The 7,035-nt window shown below is 41.8% G+C and overlaps 1 protein-coding gene across 2 annotated transcripts in view; it reads left to right on the forward strand.

Annotated features, from left to right (window-relative positions):
* Positions 1 to 2,001: 2,001 nt before the first annotated feature.
* The window catches only part of LOC107039637, a 7,238-nt gene continuing 2,204 nt past the window's right edge, over positions 2,002 to 7,035 (forward strand). The window contains exons 1-2 of one of the 2 annotated variants that reach the window (XM_015259363.1): positions 2,002 to 2,121; positions 2,216 to 2,315. The gene's annotated coding sequence lies outside the window, so the exon portion shown is untranslated. Of the gene's footprint in view, positions 2,316 to 7,035 lie in introns of both variants that reach the window. The other variant, XM_015259362.1, reaches the window with a different exon arrangement.

Here is a 7,035-nt window from a genome sequence, read left to right on the forward strand (position 1 = left end):
TTACTCTATTATCCCATCGGTCTAGAATTCCCCCCCCCCCTCCACTTTGGCTACCGAGTTTACTAATTCAAGGTATGAGGAGGCCCTGGGGCCATTCTCCTACCTCCGTCACTTAAAAAAAAAAGATTATTGTAGACCCATTGGGATGATATCCATCAAATTAAGAGTTATGACTATAATTATTATTTTTTTCTGAGTAGAAAATAAAAATGACTGCTTTTCTCTTCATTACTCTGCATTATTCATTCATTCGGGGATGCTTTCGCCGAATTATATCATGTATCAATTACGGAAATAATAAATGAACAGAAAAAAATTTTCAACAGAAATTGTTCTGTTTATGTAGGGTGAACAGGCCAATAGCTGGACGGTTAAGGAAATATTGAACTTCACTAAGGGAAAATGAAACCCTTTATCTACAAGAACTTTTAGAATTGTGTTTTCTCCTATAATTATTAATTTTTATCTATGAAACTACTTTATCGACTCGATTGTTGCATTGTTGAGTCAATGAAGTAGTTTGATAAATAATAGTACATTAGAGTACAAGGGCACAAATTTCGTTTTCAAGGAATGTGTAGTTTACAGGCCGAGCCGAAGGCGAGGTCTGTACACACATTCATTGAAAACGAAATTTATTACCGAGTGCTCTATAATATTTTATGTCAAGTCGTGCAGAAGTCGAGTTTTGAGCAGGCTGCGCGAAGCGCAGCGTGCGATAAACTCGACTTATTGCACGGCGCGACATAAAAAATAATAATTGCAGGACAAAACACAATTCGAAAAATTCATATAGACAGGGGTGTCGTTTCCCCTTAAAGGATTTCAAATCGATGAAGTAGCTAAATGAATAAAACATGAGTTCTAAACCTGGAAGAATATATGAATTAGGAAAAAACGATAATTTGAAGTGGAAAGAATGAAGAAAAGTATAATTAAATGAGGGAAAAGTGGAATGTCGTCCAAATCCCCAGTAACTGGACGCTAGGGCCAATAGATGGACGGTGGCCAATACGTGGACGGTCCCTCGGAATATAGAATTTTCATCCAGTTGATATAAACATGTGAATGTTTTTCATTGAATGTGAAGAAATACAAGGCCAAATAGATTCTTAATCTTCGGGATGTGATTCTCCTCCTGAAAATATTGTGCTATTTTACGACACTTTGTTACTGATGCTTAGCAAATTGCAGCGCCACGCCACCCAGCACTGTACGTCCTGAATATTTTTTTCCTGCTGTAATGATATTTCGAAAAAAAAACTTCATCACATAATTATACATAAGTGTGATTATTGATAATGATAATAATCCGTGCAGTTTTCATTCTATTATTTATAGAATATTCAATAAAAGGTGAAATCGTCCAGGTATTGGTCCGAGTCCAGCAATTGGCCTGTTCACCTTATCAATAAAAATTCCACCCCCAAATTAATAAAGACCGATTCTATCACCCGATAACATTCTTTCGCCGCAAAAATCTCTCGTACAAGGGAATAGTAGCTAAGCCTCCTATAAACCTCGATTTCCACTTACAAATTCCCCACTCTCCCCTCTCACCTACCGCTCCCCATCACATTTACTTCAGATGGAAACACGACAAGTTTTACTGGTTCGAGGTGTAATGCCTCGGGCGTTTTTACGTTTTTACATTGCGCTCGTCTTGAAAAAAAAAATGTAGTCAAAGACGGTCATCTCCTTCTGCTTCATCTCCTTTTCCAACTCTTCCTCTTGCCACCTTTTCCCACCCCCTCGCTCCTCACCGCTTGCCCCCTCTTCAATTTCGTTCAAGAAATCTCAAACGTGAGATGGGAGGAGGGGGTAAAAAAAACAGATAGGTTACCGATCGGTACTGGAAAAAGGAGCGAAGGGCGGGGAAGAGGGGTGGCTGGATGAAGAGGACGGGGGAGGGGAGAGAGAGAGGAACCTGAGGAGATTGAACAGCATCCGAGGATCGCAGAAGAGAGAGATGACGATTGGGAGGAGGGAGGGAGCTCTGGTGCAGAGTAGAACGGAACAGCAGAGAGACGAGTGAGATCGGCAGCAGTTTCGTGCCACGGGGCACTGGCGATCAAGCTTTTTAGCTTCACTCCACGATTAATATTTATTTTTCATCGATTGGTGAGGGGTGATAGAGATTTATCAAAAAAAAATCGGCGGTCAGTTGTCGGCAAACGTCATAGCGAAAATTACGTAACGATTTCTTTTTTCGTAGTGCTTGGGATTTTGGAGATCGGCAATGATGACCTAGGTGTGACTTGACAGTTTTTTGGAAATATTGTTGAGGATATTGTTGGATTTTTCGTGGAGAGCAGGTGAGTCGCCATTTTTTTCATTGCAAACCGGGGTGAAATCGAGATCGGTAATCGTTGCTGAGGGTGTGAGGGTCCTGTCGTGGTCCTGCGATTCTTTTTTTTCTTCGAGGGGGGAGGGGGGGTGGAGTTTTTTTTCAGTCGGGCGAAGAGAGGTATCTCCAACTGGGGCTTAGATTTTTTGCTCACATCTCCACCGTGCGCGAGAAAGATCGAGATCGTTATCGGGCAACGAAGGGTGATGGAAACCTGGGGATCGGTGTCTCGGTGAGGCTTTAAGAAATTACAGGGGCTTTTTTTGGTTATTTTTGGGTTGCACCTCCGGAGAGTTTTTTTGCAACTGAGAATTTATTGGGGATTATTTTTTAGCCGAGATTTTTCCGATTGGAAGGAGAAATTGATGGGTTCATTATCTCAGGTGATTGTCGGTTTTTGGAAGGAAATCGGTTTTTTGGATTTTTTAGGGGGCTTGAGGGAATTTTAATCACGCAATTTTTTTATTTTTGGAGACCTGAAAACTGATCGGGGTAAAGCTCTTATCTTCCCCATCAGGTTAGGCCGGAAACGAGGGTATATGGGAGAAAGGAGATGTGATGATCGCCAACGAAAAAGAGAAATTGTTTTTTTTTAATCTTTTTGACCGTTTGTTCATCTCCTCTTTCCTGTTTAAAACGAGCCGTTGACATTCGTTTTAATTATCCGGTGTTTTTTGAGGGGGGAGGGGAGGGGGGTTGGGGATAGTGAGGTTGAGCTTAAAGTTTACGATGGGTCTGGGTCAAGAGGGATATTGGATATGCATCTTCTCTCAGGTTTCTGGGTGACACAGGAAATTTTAGCCCTTTCGGGGATTTGAGGTGCGGGGGGATTTGAGGGCTATCATGTGGAATATTGACTCGAGGATGCTTCAGTAGTCGTGGAGTCATCACTGACCATACGTGAAGTACCGTAATCTCGGAATGCAAGGAGAGGAAGCGGTCTAGAGAGGCTCATCCGGGGAATTTCCGAAAGGAAATTGGGAAGTTATTTCGGAAAAATTTGGGGAACGAGTGGATTTAGGAAAAAATCTCACATGAACTTTTTTTTTGAGACCAGATAATTCACAACAAAAAATATTTCATCGAATTTTTCCCTAAACCTACTCGTTCAGAAGATCTTGGCGATATTCTCTTCGGCATTGCCATTCTTAATCGATATTTCTACATTCCACGGTAATGACGATTTTTTCGTCCAACCGTGTGAGTACTGTATGGCTGGGATGTGGAGAAATTGCAGGTGAATTTTAATGCAATTTTTTTCATCGACGACAGATTCATTCAATGAAAACATTTAGAACGACGGCAAATGTCATTACCATGGCATGTCAATTTCTGGACATTCAATGTTTCCCCTGAATGCACTTCTCCACCTTGCAGATTGATAGTATTAATATTTTCTCCGGTAGTACAGTGGTCAGTATCTCTCAAATTCCAAAATAAAATACCAGAAATCCAAAATCCTCAAAATACTTTTATTAACAATTCTACAAAATCCGAAAAAAATCGGACATCATACTGATAAAAATATGATGAATGTCGCAAAGTAAACAGGTTCATTCAATGAAAACATGGACAGTTACGGCAAATATCATTACTATGGTATGTAAATTTCTGGAAATTCAATGTTTCCCCTGGATGCACTTCTCCACCTTGCAGATTGACAGTATTAATATTTTTACCGGTAGTACAGTGGTCAGTATCTTTCTTAAATTCCACAATAAAAACACCAGAAATCCAAAATCTTCAAAATACTTTTATTCGCAATTTTACAAATTCCGAAAAAGTTGGAAATCCATAATGATAAAAATATGATGAATGTTGCAAAATTGACAGGTGAAGAAGGTAATAAACTCCGGGAAGTTCACCACTCCCAGGAAATACTGTCGGGACCTGAAAGAACCGTTTAAAGGACTCACCCATTAACCCAACAATGCCATTACATTTTAACGAGTCTCTCAATGTTCCTCATCATCAGTACCGAAGTCCCATGTTTTGGGCAGAAAACTTCCTCCCGGTTTCTGTCCTCTTCTTGCACATTATCGTATCGTGATTCCTCTTCTTCCTCAGTGGGGAGGAGGCGGGCGGGGATGAATTAGTATGGGTGAAGAAACAAAAGCACGATGATAGCCCCAGTACAGCCAATGGTCAGGAGACGAAAATAAGGAGTGGAGGATTTAGGGGGATGGAAGAGAGGAAAAAAGAAGGAGTCACGATGGCGCCACACGTCCAGCGTGTTTTGGGCAGCCTCCCGTGTGCTGTTTTCGCCATACATTTTTTTTATTTTATCCTCAAGTTATACCTTTTTAGTTTTCAGTGGTTCCTTTTTACTTATCTGCCTCTGTACTTCTTCTCCTCAGGGGTCTTTATTTTTTCTTCGGTCATCGAGGCTTGAAATGTGATCTTGACGACTAATTTCACAAATTTATTGAGGAAATAAATTTGTGTACTTTGGTTCCTGGTACGTCGAGGCTCAACGACTTCTTCGTGTTTATCTTCTTTCTTTCATAATGGGAATACGAAAAAGGGGAATCTTGGATAAAATTAGGAAAAACACGTCACCGAGTCACACGATTTATCGGCATATTTTTTAACGATCGATGAGATAGATCCAGCCTCGAGGAAAATTCCATCCTCCTCGCTCTACCAACGATTGTATCGCCATTCTCCTGGTTCAAAGATACACAGTAGGATAGGTTAACTTTATACGCACATGGGTATAACGTGTGTTGTTGTCCTCGACGTACACACCACACGACTCGTGTTCCTTACCCAGCTGAGGTGGACAGGGGGAGGTGGAATTATCGTGAGACGGAGAGCCGATTTCGCGTAACATAAGAGAGACAAAGAATGTGGAAAGTGCGCGGTAAAACGCCTGCAGAGGCGGGAAAAGATACCGACGAAGGTGATCCGCTGGAAAAGAATAAAATGGAGGGGATGATGGAGAAGACTGAAAGGAAACGCTGATACTTGTTTTCTGCGCACACATATTCATGGGTATTGCGCATTGACTATTGCACATTTGGTTCAGTAAAAAATTTTCAAAAAACTTACGACTGATTGCATATAGTTGAGGATCAGAAATTGCTGGTGAACGGTTTTTAGATCTATTTTGGCCCTTACGGTATCCCCCCCCCCCTTGTGGCAAAAAATTCCTTTTCGATTCGAGAACAGTTTCTTTCTCTGTGGGCGGAACCTTTTGTGGCTCTTGGGGCGTCAAATTTGGTTGAAAATCAAATTAATCTTGTGGCACCTTCCACCCCCGCCGCTTAAATCACTTTTTTTTCGTCCGGCGGGGGGACCTGAGTCCGTCTCATTTCATTCCTCACGGGGGACACGAGAGAGAAAATGGAAAGAGATTGGGGGGGGAGCCGGAGGTCCGGTTTGGTTATGTTGTGGTGCTGAGGCGAGAAGAGAAGGTGGCGCGCAGCAACAAAGAGGGCCCCTTTGGGGACTTCTGAGGTGGGTTTTCAGGGACGAACACCGTAGACACCTGATATTTATTCTTTTCACCGGGAGGGCTCCCGAAATATGCCAGAGGGGATTTTTCGGGTTCAGTGGTTTCTTAATGCTTCATATGGGAGGGGATACTGTTAATCTTTTTCGCCACATTCGTCATGGAGGCCTCATTAACGGTGTAACACCTATTTTTTTTACCTCTCAGGAGCTGCAATTATCCGAGAATGCTTTGGCAAATTAGTTCATCAGTTCCATCGATTTTTGGGACCCCTAGACGTCTGGAAGTGAGAATAAATCATCGGAAGCTTGTGAAAAATGATAGGAAAAAAAAACGCGGAGCGGAGGGAGAGCCAAAGATACCGCGGCATAGGTTTTAAAAAATATCCCATGAATATAAATTTGGCGGGGAAAATAATCCTCGCGTTGGAATGGTCTTCTGCTTCTTCTTCATCTTCGCGGGATTTTTTTTCTGCGGGGGGAATTTCTTTTTTTCGGTCTATGTTTCCTCCTTTATCTCTGTTCTCTTGCCTCTCACGATCTTTCTTCAACACTGATTCTGACACCCTGTATAACGCGTGAGTTACCACCTGAGGAACTCACTTTCTCGATTCTTACGACACTCTTGTTTTTTATCGTTCGTTTCTCTCAAAGGAAGGCGAGGAAGAAATGTTGTAACAAATGACTTTAAAAAATTATGGGAAGGCAACGGCATGGCGGATCTGTCCCCCTGAATTTTTCCAAAATCTTTGATCAATTCTGGCTACCGAGAAAAAAATTCATGTTCCATTCACCGTCAGGAAGAATTTCACGAAATTGGTTGGATTCAATGATAAAAAAGACTTCGCCGAATTCCATCGGTCTTCCTATGAACTAAAATTACCCAGGAAAAACACAAGATTCTACCTCAAGATCCCATAATGGCGGCCAATTCTCTTTCTTCCAGACCGTCTACTGATTGAATTCGAACGATTCTGTCGGCCAAAAAGGAAAAACAACCCTGGTTCTTTACGACTGAAACAAACATCCGCTAGCAAGAAGTTGCTATGGGAAACGGCAGAGCTGGGGTTTAATCGTCCAGTTGACTCAATTGGAGTTGAAATATTTGTGAAGGACAGAACAAGGGGAATCCCGAGAATAATAATAAAAATGTGAAACGATTGCGGGGGACTTCTCAAAAACAATTTCACGGTTGAGTGAGCGAATGCGGGGGGGGGGGGATTTTTTTTTTTTTT

Source organism: Diachasma alloeum, unplaced genomic scaffold (genome assembly GCF_001412515.2).
Source record: "Diachasma alloeum isolate Michigan unplaced genomic scaffold, Dall2.0 Dall_scaffold_00302, whole genome shotgun sequence".
NCBI classification, from domain to species: Eukaryota; Metazoa; Arthropoda; class Insecta; order Hymenoptera; family Braconidae; genus Diachasma; species Diachasma alloeum.